Source organism: Strix uralensis, chromosome 6, assembly GCF_047716275.1.
Source record: "Strix uralensis isolate ZFMK-TIS-50842 chromosome 6, bStrUra1, whole genome shotgun sequence".
Classification (NCBI taxonomy): domain Eukaryota; kingdom Metazoa; phylum Chordata; class Aves; order Strigiformes; family Strigidae; genus Strix; species Strix uralensis.
In genome coordinates this window covers 41089540-41102841 of record NC_133977.1, presented here as the reverse complement: position 1 = coordinate 41102841, position 13302 = coordinate 41089540, and the positions used below count along the sequence as shown (strand labels likewise).

Here is a 13302-nt window from a genome sequence, read left to right as displayed (position 1 = left end):
GAGTTTTTATGTGTTTTAAAATAAGCCAATTGTTCAAGGCATCCGGATGCTGGAATTATTTTTAGACAGAGATTTCTAAGAAAGTTGGGAAACAGAAGGGTATAATTATATGACCTGAAACCTTTTCTTGTTTCTTTTAGTTGACCAACTAAATTTAATCTTAGTTAGGTGTCGTTTGATGAATTGTAAAAACTGCTTGTTGGAGTTTAAGATATATCAGTGTTTACTCTTGCTGATCAAACAATATTCTTGAAATAAATATCTCTGTTACAATTTGGACAAACAAATATATTAAATGAGCCAGAGGAAGTATTTATTTCTGTGTTCTTTCTTTCTGTATTTCTTTCTGTAAGCAGCTTTTTTTATTGGCATAATTCTCTTCTTGTTCCCATTAGGGTAACTGAAAGGTAACACCGCTGCAGTAAATGGAATTACACCAGATACAAAAGCATTATGTGAGAGCAAAATTATATTTATATGTGGTCTGAAATGCAACCTGACACCTGGATTTAAAGAAAAATCAAACCAACCGTTCCTAGAAATATATATAAATGCAACTTTAACAAAAAATGTCAAGCTCTTTGTTGAATACTGTTTGTTTTGTGGCAACTCCTAAACAGATTTTGCAAAAGGAAGGTCTGGTAGAGCATAGACCATATTTTCCCTTTCACAGGGGGAAACTTTGCAAGATTTTTGCCTTTAAATATTTTATTTGGTTCCTAACGTGGGCTCTTGGTCCAAGAAAGCAACTTTATAGTTATCAAAGCGCCCATTTGTATTTTTTTTTGCAAGAGCATTTCTTCAGATCTTTTACTCTCCAACGTTAAGAGAGAATTCCCACAAATTCCTAAAATCTGTTAAAATACAGAGCAGAGTGCTTACATTGGTATGTTGTATGTTGGCTGTCCCTATTAAAAAGGCTGTGCATTTTAATTCTGGATATGCAAAAGAAATTCGATATACTGCTGGGCTAAGCACCAGGATTTGGTTGGCTCTAGGACCAATTCTTACATTTCTGCATCAGGCAAATGTAAGAATGGATAACACTTGTAATAAAACCTACCCCAAAGCCTTTCTTATGGATATCAGGTTATTTGAAAATGTAATAGGGTCCATTCACCGTAATCAAGGGTGAGTCAAGGAAAATGGCATCAAAGAGCTCAAAGCAGCCAAGAGGAAAACTTGACCCAACCCCAAGTGCGTTGTCCGTGTCCCAGCTGCTAGAACAACCGAGGAGACTTTGGGGGAAGCTGTCCAGGAAGTCAGGTGCTGTTGTTGGAAAGGATATCTTCCAGATTAACTGGCATGTGGCCCTTCAGCTGCCGTGCAAGCCCGGCGTGGGCCCATGGGTGTTGAATCCAGCTTTGGACCACAGGAGGGGGATGAAGTGAAGTATGACTGATGCTGTCACCGGCAAGCTTGACAAGCTAATGCTTATAATATATGCATATGAATATAATAGCTATCTAGTGCTTTGCAGTTGGCTGTTCCTGAGGAGGAGCTGGGGGGACAAGGGGACTTAGTGTTTGGGGAGAATTGTCTGTATCTAGGCAGCAGAATTTGCAGACTTGGAAGCTGGTTAATTTGGTTGAAGTACAGTACTTTACTAACCCCTTGGTGCCCGGTGTTGACATTTCCCAGAACAGGAACTCTTGGCAAAATGGAGAGGATCACCATAGCTGGTGCCTGGAGTTCAGAAGGTGAAATTGAAGACAGGGATGAAAAGGTGGGGAAAGAGGGGGATGCAATTTGATGCTGGAGGATCAAACAGTGGAAGAAAAAGCAAAACCTGAATTCCCATCCCTGCTCTCAATGACCTTGGGCAACTCATATAACCTTAATGTAGAATGAGATAAAAGCGTATTTTTACTGCTATTTCTTGCGCTTTTAGAGATAGTGCAGCATCCAGGTGCCACCACAATGGAGACAGACGTAGATATGCAGAGCAGCTCCCATCACGGAGAGGGACTGCACACCGCGTTGCGTGAGGGGAAAGCACTTTTCCCGTTATGTCTGCTCTTGCTGCCTCTGGGAGACCTAAAGAAGATGTAGCAGCAGATAGCTTTGTACACCTGGATTTAATCTTCTCTCTCCTGCCTTACACAAATCAACTCCATCTGATGGTGTAGTGCATATTTTCAGTGTATTCACCGGTTTGGCAGCACTCCTTAAAAAAGAGATGTTCTGGGAGGAATGCACAACCCAAAGTCTGATTTTATGAGCTGACTGTGCTTGCTGCATTGGTGATGGGTGATGTTTTAGGCTCAATAATGCCTGAAATTGCTTCAGTGATCTCTACCAGAACTTGTATGCAAAAGCTTTTGGTCATATGCTGACAGGTGTTTAATAAACACCATTTAAAAAAACCCAAAACAATAGCTATTTAGTGGTCATTAAAATAAGACAGTGCTACTGAACAGGAGAACTTTGAGGTGACATGTAGGCATCTGAACACAAGGCACCTAGTCCCCGAGGCTGCCTTTGGCCACCGAAGCGACGCAGGCACCTTTGGTCTATGATTCATCCTGTATTAAAAAAGCACAGTTATCCCTTCCTCACCTTTGGCCAAGCATTTACACTCTTCCCTTCAAGCAGCACCAGTGTCACCAGTGGGGAGCTGAACTGGCCAAACCCAGACCCCCGGGAAATGGATCTTCAGATGGTCACTGGGGGTGTCAGCTCCAGCCTAGAGAAAGGACATAGGATGTGGAATGAGGGATATTGGGAAGGGTAGAGACATAGCAGCCAGAGGGGTCTGGGTAAGACACCAAGGAAACACCCTAAGAAGATATCTTGCTTATTAATTTTAATCATTGTTGATGCTGTAGGTGGTTGGATACAAAGGATTACAAAAGATGACAAGAAAGGACTGCAGAAGGAAGACAAAAAGGCTGTCTTAAATTAAGCATTTGTTTGGTGATGGCCTAAATTAAGTGAAGGGCGCTCTGTACAGGATGTTGAAGCCTGGGCAGACCCAAATCCTCTTGTTTTGGCCTCAGCCTCACCCATCAGAGCGGGCATCACTGCAATGAAAATTATTTGTGCTCTGCTCAGCCTGTGTGGCTTTCTGCAGCCCTGAAAGGGATTGTACAAGAATCAAAGTGAAGTGTCCTCTTTCGGTCCTCAAGAAATGGAGCTTTCTGCTGGTTAACCATTACTTTGCATTTTCCCTTCCTTACAAAACGACTAAGGTTAAACATTAAGCGCCTGCAGTGAAGGACACCTGTATTTGCTGGTCCCATTATGCAGCTATACTGAAAAGGCTTTACAGCTGTCTAAATTAGCATAATTAAATCCACATCAATTAAAAAACCTCCATCATCTCTTTCCCCTTCACATGCAGATAGTAGCATTTGTCTAAGGTGCTAAGTGACAAAGGAACTTTTTAACAGTCGAAGCCCTGGCTGAAAGGAAGAGTAATATGGTTTGTATATTGGCCCAGGGTTCACCTTAACACCAGTGGAAGTGATTAGTGGCCTCTGCTCTGCCTAAAGAGGTACGGCTGCATTTTGCATTACAATTATGCCAGGACCCAGAGCCATGCATTAGAGATGTGCATTTTACAACGTGTTTTTGCCTCTATTGCTCCTTTATGCTCCATTAATGGGGGTAAACAAAGCCTGCCATGATTTGGCCAATTTCCCCCACCCTATTTTCTTCCCTTTTTTGTTGTTGTTGTTGTTGTTTTGTTTTAGGGTTTTGTGTTGTTCTGTGTGGGGAAGCCCCAGTGACCCCAGGATAGCAGCAAGGCTGCGCTGTGTGATGCTAGCAAAGAGAATTCCTCCAGATGAAAACTGACATGGGGTTCAGGGGTTAATTTCTGGAACAGGCGCATTTGCATACAAATGAAAAATGATGGAATTTCTGTTCTCCTAAATTTTCAATGTCATCAGCATCAAACAGCAGTCAGTGCTCCCTTGCTGTTTGAAGAATATTCATTACTTCAGAAGAAGGGGCACCTTGTTTGGTATTAATCTCCTCTTCAGGTCAATGACTTAATTTGCTAAACTCCATCTGAAGTGCCACTCACTTTCTGATTTCTCTGCTATTCTTTGTTATTTTTCATAACATGTTCTTAATACTTTTTTTATTTGTAAGGGGATACGCGTCTCCAGCAAATGTGAATGTGAGGCAGGACTGCCTTTATTTATTTATTTTCATCCAAAGCACTCAGCACCCGTCTGTATCATTTGTAGCACGTTTTGGTGTCTGCTTGCCTTAAAATTTTTTAGCGGAAAAAAAATAATTTGTGGGCTCAAGTGGGAAAACAAACATTTTTCTTTCAAAACTGATATCTAAACGGACATCTGGTGCCTTGTGCAACAAGGTTATGGGGTGTCACGCCTCTAACAAAAGGTAACAAGCAGCAAAGTAATTAATCCCCCAAAGAAAATCATAATATTCTTTTAGTTCCTGCCTCTGGAAATTCTCATCTGAAACTGAGGTGGCTGAGGACATACTTGAGGAAACTTTCGTGCTAGCTCTTATTTCCCCATTGTCCTCTCCATGTCTGCCAGAGGCCTGAGGAAGGATCCCATTTCCCCCGTTTTTGCCCTTCATGGTTATAATTCTTCTCCCTGAATAGGATTATTCAGGGGATCTTTAGATCTTCAGAGCTCAGGGGTGTTACTGGGTAATTGGCCCTGGGCTCTTGGATGGCTATTCCCACCCTGTGGCCTGGGCACTCCCGGACAGGGATCCCGGTGGGGGGGGAGGCGGGTTGCCCCCCACTATGCCAAAGCATCTCCCCTCCAGATGGGGCAGGCTCTGCCTTAGCCATCTGATTCACGTGGAAGGCCTATAACAAAGCCTCAAAGTCAGAATTTGCCCTATAACCCTTTGTTTTTATACGTCTAGGGCTTTCTGAACTTTCCAGCCAGACTTATTCCTGATTCTCAAGATAATGGGATTTTTTGTTTGTTTGTTTTTTAATTATTAATCAAATCTGATTTTTTTGGCATGATCGCTTATGGAAATGAAGCAATTGCACTGTCTGTTCTTCTGTCTGTCGCCCCTACTAACTTTTGAACCTCCTTGCCAATATCTATCCAGTTTGTTAGCAGGCTAGAGAACTTGAAGGTGTGAAGTGCTTTCCAGTTTTCTTTTTTTTTTTTTTCCCTTCCATATCTAACTCTGAAACGGCAACATTTACTGTTTGAAATGGTACAGATAGCTAAGCTATTCTGGAGGTTTTTTTGTGACTTGCAAAGGGGAAAAGAGGTGATCTGAGGCTTAATTCCCCGTGTGTCTTTATGAAGCCTGTTAACAATTAACCAACTCACTCCGGATGCCTCCAAGTCCAGCTGGGTGATGATCAAGATCCTTTGAAAAAAGAAGCAAAACAAAACCAACCAAACAACGAAGTATTTGCACATAGTATATACAAACAATTTGCAGGCAATTGCATCTCACTGCCTAGTCCTCATATATCCTTTTCTTAAACTGAGAATTTTTGAGGCTTTTCCATATTTATAGAACGTGTTGCTCAGGGGGGCTGCAGTCCTGACCAGGAAGGACCTTGGGCACTTGAAAAATAAAAATAAACAGCGGCTGATGAGGGGGAGTTATATTCCTACCTGCAGCATTAAGTTAAGCGTGTCTAAGGGCCTTGATCCTCAGCCCCAGCCAAGCTGGATTTAGCACAGGTCATTTTAAGGTGGGGCAAAGGGGGCTTTGTGTCATTTTTAGATCCCCTTATCCCAGGCTGGCGAGCCCCAGCATGATGGGAGGGCACCCGCCCCGTGGGCATGTTGGGATGGCAGAAGGCTGGAAGTGTTGTTGGCCCAGAGCCATCCAGAGATCCTCTCCACCGAGGGCAATTCGGGGGTGATGGAATAAACCAGCTTTGCAAAGGCAGCTGCTTTGGGAGCCCAGATCCACCTCGTTATCCATAGAGAATGTCCTCAGCACAGAAAACTTTCTCTGTGGGAAGGTCTGAATGCAGGAACGGATCCTGCGCTGACATGCCATGCGCCTGGCAAGCAGGGGGATGCTCCCCTCTGGTGTGGTTTGTCGTTGTTGGAAGAACAAATCAAGGAATTGCCAGATAAAGCCGAGACAGTCAGTAAAAACCAGCATCATCCAAATTTTAGCTCCAAAGAGTTACAACTGTCCATGTCTTGTGCTGTAAAATCCTTGTACCAGGGAGGCTGGATTCCTTCCGAGTCTCTTACGTGAGAAAATAAGGCGAAAATGTGACTCTCCTGAATGTTTTTGTACTGGAAACTCAGGCTTCTGGTTAAGGAGCTGATTCTTAATCACATCTGTCTGTCTTGTTTTATGAATATTGATATTAAAGTCAGAAAAAGAGACTTGTCGTTGTAAGTGCATCCGAATCTGGCACTTGCCTGCTCAGAAGCAAGCGATTCTGCTGCTTAACTGCTGTAGATGATGTCGGTTTGTTGAAATAATATATCTCTGCCAGCTGAGAATCTGGCCATAAAATGAGAAAAGTTGAGATTCCCATTGTTGAATTAGTTTGGCCACATTAAAAATACGTTGCTCTAGAAATGTGTATATGAATATGCTAATGTTTATTTTGCTAAATGTGCGTGCCAGGATGTGCCATGTGGCTGAGTTAGTGTTACTTTAAGAATCCCAATTTTTGCCTTTTCAGACTTTTGAGCTTTTAAACTTGTAAACATAGCATTTTGTTGGCATAAGTCTCTATGATTTTATGCATACAGCTGACTTTTATCTTCACTTTTTACATCACCTTAATACTGTAAGAGAGAAAGCACTCATCTGTTTATGATAAGTTTATCAGAAATACTCCAAAGTTTTCCATGACTAAGATATTATATTGTTATGGTGGCTTGCTACGGGGTAATTTTGAGACAACAAACAGGATATTTCAAAGCCCAGATGTCCTGTTTAGACAAGGGGGTTTATATTGATTAGAATCTGCTTTCACCTAACATCGTGTAGTAAATATCACAAAGACGTAATTAGAAAATTTGGTACAATATTTAGTCCTAGTCCCTGTGTGCCAGAATTGTTTGACTACTGAGAAACTGGAGCTTGTTTGCATCCCAGTGTGTTGTGAAATGCAAACTTCAAAGAAAATATTATATCTCCCAACTCCAGCTCGTGAGAGTCTTGGAAGTATAATACAGAAAGGCTTAACAATCCCTGCTGAGGAAAGGGCAATTTGACACTGAAACTACTGTTAAAGCACCGTTGACACACTGGTGGGCAAAAAGTGCTTATTAGAGGAGTCTAGTTACAGTCTCAGGAGCCAGGGAGAGAAAATGGACCCGAGTCATTGTGAAAATTGGCAGGATGCACCAAATATATGCGTTTTGTGTATGTGTCTCTGCTTTTTTTTTTTTTTTTTTCTCCTTAACTACATACATCTACATGTTTTCTTCATAGGCTTTCCATAAGATAGGGGGCCTCGCGGTATTCAAATAAAATATTTAGATTTGCAAAACTTCTGGAAGCCAGATTTTAAGGCAAAAAAGAAGTTTTTTGTCAGATTGTCAATGTCTGAATTTCATCACAATCTGTTCAGCTGTTTGTTGCAGGCAGGCGTAAAACATAGTGGGTAAGTGTGTGTTTGTACTTCTTATACATATTGAAAGAGGGCTGCCTAATCCCCTTGATGAGGAAAGCTCTGTAAATTATATACATCTGCAGGCTCTGTGCACGGGTAGTACAGAAGCAAAGAGGCCGATCAGCAATTTGAGGGAGCAAATAAGAGTTTTCTCGCAAACTTGGTGATCAGGAACCTTTCAGCAGCCCAGCCTCCTGGTGATGTCATTTAGTTGTTTTCTTTGAATGACCCGAGTGTTTTGCCTTAAAAACTTTGCCTAGGAGGCCCTTCTACACCCTTAGGATTCCTGGCAAGAGAAAAAAATATTTGCTGATGACAGCTCTGAATATATTCTCTTTAATTGTCACTTATGTCTCTGTCCCATCCTCTGCACTGCACTAAAAATAGTAACTTGGGTTGATGGTTTCAACACCATCTAATGTATGTATATTATTGCATACAAAACCTACATAAAAATGTCAAGAATGAGACCTAAGCCAGGAATAAAATTGAAAATCACAAACATGAGACAAGACCCAAATAATGAGGGTGTTGCAGAGAGATGTTATATTGATGTCTCTGTGTAAATACATGAGGGCAGAGCTATAAAGATCCTACCGCCTCCCATGCATAGAGGATGCCTAGAATAATATTTGCCTTTTTTATTTTTTTTTGTAAATAATTTGTAGGTAGCATTTATATTTATCCTTAGCCTTCCTCTGCTTCCTTTAATAGCATGATTTGCTAATCATGCTGCAACACTTGTAAGGTAAGTGCAGAACATATTTTCCTGTCCATTTTGCAGAGGATAAATTTGTCCAAATTACACAGCAAGTGTCTGGCAGAAGCGAGACTAGACACCAGGGATAAAATCCCTTTGATTTCACTGAGGCAAGGATTTTATTCCAGGAGTCTTGTCTCCAGTTCTCTACTCTGTCTACTATGCCCAGTGTATTCTGGGCTTTTGTTGATACTCGATACGAGTCTTGGCTCATAGGGTTAAAGGAAAGTCTGACAGAGAGGCAGCAATAGTAGTGTTAATGTGACACTGTAGTTATGGTTTTGTCAGCATTTCCATTGTAAACTTCTGTTTGCAGCAATTATAAATCAACCATGAAAAAAAAAAAAAAAAAAGAAAAGAAATCACTGTGAACTAAAACTTGGCATACCAGAGTCCAGGAGGGAATTTTGAGCTTTTGGAAATAATGGCTTCTGATTACCATGGACAGGCATGACATGATGTGCAAATATACACTCCATATTGCACTGGAAAAAAACATAACGAGTGTCACCACTTTGTCATGGCCAAGAGTGTGAGGAGGGAGGGTCTTTCTGACTTTTGAAAATGAGATAAATATTTTATTATTCCCAGAAACATCTGATTGATACCCTTAACTGGTTCTCAGTTCTTCCTATTTACTTTATATCATCCCATGTCAGGGAAACATGATGGCTGGTTTTTGGGTTTCCAGTAGATCAGACAGTCAGCTGGTGTTGATCAGCACAGCTCCACCGAAGTCCAGTGAAGTTAGGTTGACTTACACCAGCGGACAGTCTGGCTCCGTATCATCTTTCCACAGAAGGCTGCGGCATTTGCTACCCATTTGGAGTGCTAGTTAATGTTTGTTTAACTTTGAAAGTCCATTTTGCCATACTGATCAAATTCCAGTTGCAGGATAGGCATAAATTGACTTAAAAGTGTTTTCAATGAGGACATAGTTGGTTACTTTTAAGTCGCATTGTGTGCATATTTATTGTGTCGTATTCCGGGTTTTCTTCTGTTAGACAGCAAAATGATGGAGCAGGTGGTGCTCAGCCAGTTTACTACCGCAAGGACAGTCCAAGAGGCTATAACTATCGCCTACTCTGTACCCAAATCGTGATTTTGCATGATGAAGCTGAGTCACTGACCATTCTGGGTCAGAGCTCTGGGCTGTCCCCGGGACGTGCTCCCTCCTGCATCATCATTCATGAGTCACGCGAAAGACGAGATGTTGGCTCGTAGGAAAGCTTCCCAGCGCAGCATTCCCCAGCAGCCGAGTTGGAACTCGAGTCCTTATTTCTGAATTCAGCTTGGAAATAATTACAGTGCCGTAGTAGCTTTGGCTTTTGGTAGTGTTACTAATAACCAAGCGCTAAATGTGAAGCAGCTTTGCAGAAGTGCTCCAGTGTCAGGTTACGGAGAGCAGACGTCAAAATAAAGGTGCAGTAAACTCGAGGTAACTCATTTAATTGCACGTCAGGGTTGGGTGTAGGAAGGAGAAGAAGAAAAACTACTTGCTGGGGTTTTTTTAGATGTGACATTTCAGTGATGTACCAACAGAGGAAATTTTGCTTGCAGAATCCTGTGAGCAAAACACTTCTGAGAATGTATGTATACAATTGTTTAAAAAAACACAGGGTTACTGACACAGATGCCAATTTTGTAGGGCATATGGAACATTTACACTTGCCTTTTTCATTCTTTCTTGCTACAGCTGGTACTGATTTAGTATGTGAAATTTTACTAGCAGGAGTGCTAATCAAGACAGAGATTTCTGTGAGGATTTAGTCATTTATGTGGAGGAAAACTATGGGTATCATTAAAAAGTACAAGATCATCTATGAGAGGAACATTATCATTAGCAACCTAATTTTTAAAGCAAACAGAGGGAAAAAAATACTGTATCCCTTGAACAGCAGCAGAGGAAAATTATGTTCTTGTAATGTTCAGAGTCATGTCACCTCTGTCACCTCTCTCTAAGTTTGGGAGAAGAAAATTTTAAATTAACTTTAAAAAAAAAAAAAAAAGCAATAGATGCTCCAAGTGTTTTTTTTAACCAGTGTGATAGCCTGCTCTGCTACATCAAATGGATATGGCTAGGAATGGGATTAAATCCAAAAAGCACATCCAAATCCTGGATCTGTGTTTGAATCTGAGGCCTCCATTCAAACCTAACTCTGTGATGGAGCTGCGTTTCACCATCTCAGCATTTGAGAAGGGTCCAACAGTATCCCACATCTAAATTCAGAGTTTGTAAAAGTTCCCTGTTTTTTCAGGAATTGCAATCTGGACCTGGAATGGAGACATTCAGACCTTAAATATCAATTTCTGATGGTGACAAGAAATACTATATTCCATTAAGAAGGCAATGAGAGTATATTACTTATCCAAAGAGGTGATTTTACATTACACACAGTGTAAAAAATTATGCCCGGGTTTAACTACCATTTCCTGCCAAGATTATTTCAGTGCAAACTGCAACAGAATAACTGCTGTATGTTAAATATGTTGTACAGGTGGCCCAGTGATATGGGAGACCTGAGCAATAAAAGCCGACATCTGCGGCCGGAGGTGCCTGAGCGCGGTGGAAGTGGTGCTCTGGTCCCTGTGGAAGACGGCCAGCTGCCCGTGCTGCAGCATCGCCTTCGTGGAGAGACGTATGAGGAGCTCTGGAGTGGGCTGTGTGCCCTTTTCCTGCTGCTTTCCCACTGAATCTGGGGGGGAGGCAATGAGAGGAGGATGCTGAGGTGATATTCTGGGTGATGGGTGAGATCCTGGGTGATGGTGCTCTGAAATGTCTATTTGCCAGTCAATATGCCCAGTGAATAAATAAATACCTACCTGCAACTATACAGGAATTCATCTCAGCTTCTCAGGCATTAACTTCATATTGAGCCTTCTGAATATCTTTGCAAGCTACTCTGCTTTGGCATGACAGGCATACTTTCCTGAGGCAAGATAATACTGAGCAGGGTTTGAAGAACAAAATCAAGGCACCTTCATTTTTTTCAGGAGCATTGGCTTCCTCCCATGTGCCTCCCTTGCTGCAGGAGGCAGTAAGTTTTAGGCAGATTCCCAGTTATCGCTGGATTCAGTAGCTTTACTGTAGTGCACATGTGAGGGGTCTCCTTTGACACCTACAGGTGATGGCTCTCTAGTGGTAACTTCATAAATACTACAACGTTGTCTCATATACTTTGGGATCTATCAGGGCTTAAACTTTCAAAGAAGTCCCACTAAGTTGAATATTAAATCCCTTTTCTCACTGCCACAACCCCAGATTTCAGCAGTTGTGACTTAAAGTTTCCTAATGTTGCTATTTTCCAATATCACATCTAAGTTTAATCACTAGTAGAAAAGCTGAAGACTTATTGTAGAGCTAGAAAGAGCTAAATGGCCCCTGGATATGACAATGACAATTTTCACTTAAAAGGCTTTTTCCCAAAATACATATACCACTAAACACAATCATCTCCAGGGGGCAGGGAAATGGCCATCAGGCTAATTAGCTCAAAGCAAGCAAAACCATAGGGGAAAAGGAAAGCCAGCGTTTATGTTGGTTTGAACATTGCTGCTTGCACTAAAATCGCTTGCATGTCTGTGAAAGCAATGCGGAGATGTTACTGCCTTTGCAGATGGAAGGAGTGGGTCAGCTCCTCGTTTGATGGCATCAGGGCATCTCGGATCTGAGCTCGCAGCGGTGAAGCTCCCTTCTCCAGAAGCCTCAAGCGTTCGACTTGTGTTGCTGTTACAACTGTCCAAACTTATTCCTAATGTAGCAAGGTGAAAGAATCTGATATTGGGTCAGAACAGGAATATCGTAGGACTTGTCTCTGCCTCCCAGAAAGAAAAGAAAAAGAATCGTAATGGAGATTTTACTATTACCATTGATAAGAATAGTTACATCACCAAAAATGCGCAGTACAGCAATCTGAAGTCTTAGACAGTTTGTGATGTTTAAACATCTTAAGCACTGTTGAGCATTTTCTCTACATTTCTTGATATGGCACTGCGGTTTTATTTAAGCAATCCCGAAAATCGTGGCCAGCTGCACCATCTGCCAGAGATGATGCAGGATGGGTGCCTCCAGCATGTCAGCGCTCAGATGTCATTTAAAAGGGAAATGCTTTCTGCACTGGGAAGAGGGCAGAGACAAAGAGCCCGGGCAGGCAGCAGGCTGTGCTAAGTGGAAAGAAGAATTGATACCTTTTCTAAGGCCTGACCCGAACATCTGAGTTCCTTCCCTTGGGGTTTCTCACCCCCAAATGTTCTTTTTTTTTTTTTTTTTTTTGTGTGTGTGTGTGTGTATGTGTGTGTCTTTTTTTTCTCAGCACTCACAGATCCAAAAAGGCTACGAGAGATAAAGAGTCATCTGATGTCGAACAGGTGGCTCATCCAGGTCATTGAGCGCGATGGTGGCTGTGAAAGCAAAGTGTGCAGCGAGTCCCACCTCGGTGCGAGGCGCAGGGACGCGCGGCAGGGACGCGATTGGCATTTAAAGGTCAGTCCCTCGCAGGTCCTCGGCGCATTCCCGGCAGCAGGTGACCTCTGTGACTGCTCTCCCATCTCACACATCGGTCTCATAAAGAAGCCAGGCTGCACCTTTATGAAACTGTTTGCAGAAGAACGAGGCGTGATCACAACTAAGCTGAAGGGTGTCATATTCACTTTACTGCCGACATGAGGACCAGTGGTTGAATATTCGATTACATGTCAGTCACAGCACATTAGGCAATCTTCCAGTCTGCCAGGTTTGCCCTTCCCAGCTCCGAGCTAAGTGTCATCAGGAAAGAGGTAGCATGGTGAAGGAAGGAAGCTAAGAGAGCTTCCGTCCCCACCAAAAATTTCCTTTCTTGTCTTTGCAGTGGGTCTAGTGGGTCCCCCTTGCTATGGAGAAGGTAAGCTTATTCATGCTTCCTGACTGTCGATGCAAACCACTCATGGTGCAGTGCTGCTCTATTTTATCTCTAGATCTAAAGGTATAAATGTGTGCAAAAGCAGCAAA

At 42.2% G+C, this 13302-nt stretch overlaps 1 protein-coding gene across 2 annotated transcripts in view; it reads left to right on the top strand.

Moving 5' to 3' along the window:
* GTDC1 (glycosyltransferase like domain containing 1) overlaps nt 1–11983 on the top strand; it is a 213501-nt gene extending 201518 nt beyond the window's left edge. The window contains exons 12-13 of one of the 2 annotated variants that reach the window (XR_012629533.1): nt 10814–11044; nt 11933–11983. The gene's annotated coding sequence lies outside the window, so the exon portion shown is untranslated. Of the gene's footprint in view, nt 1–10813; nt 11114–11932 lie in introns of those variants that run through there. The other variant, XR_012629532.1, reaches the window with a different exon arrangement.
* The last annotated feature ends 1319 nt before the right edge of the window (nt 11984–13302 follow it).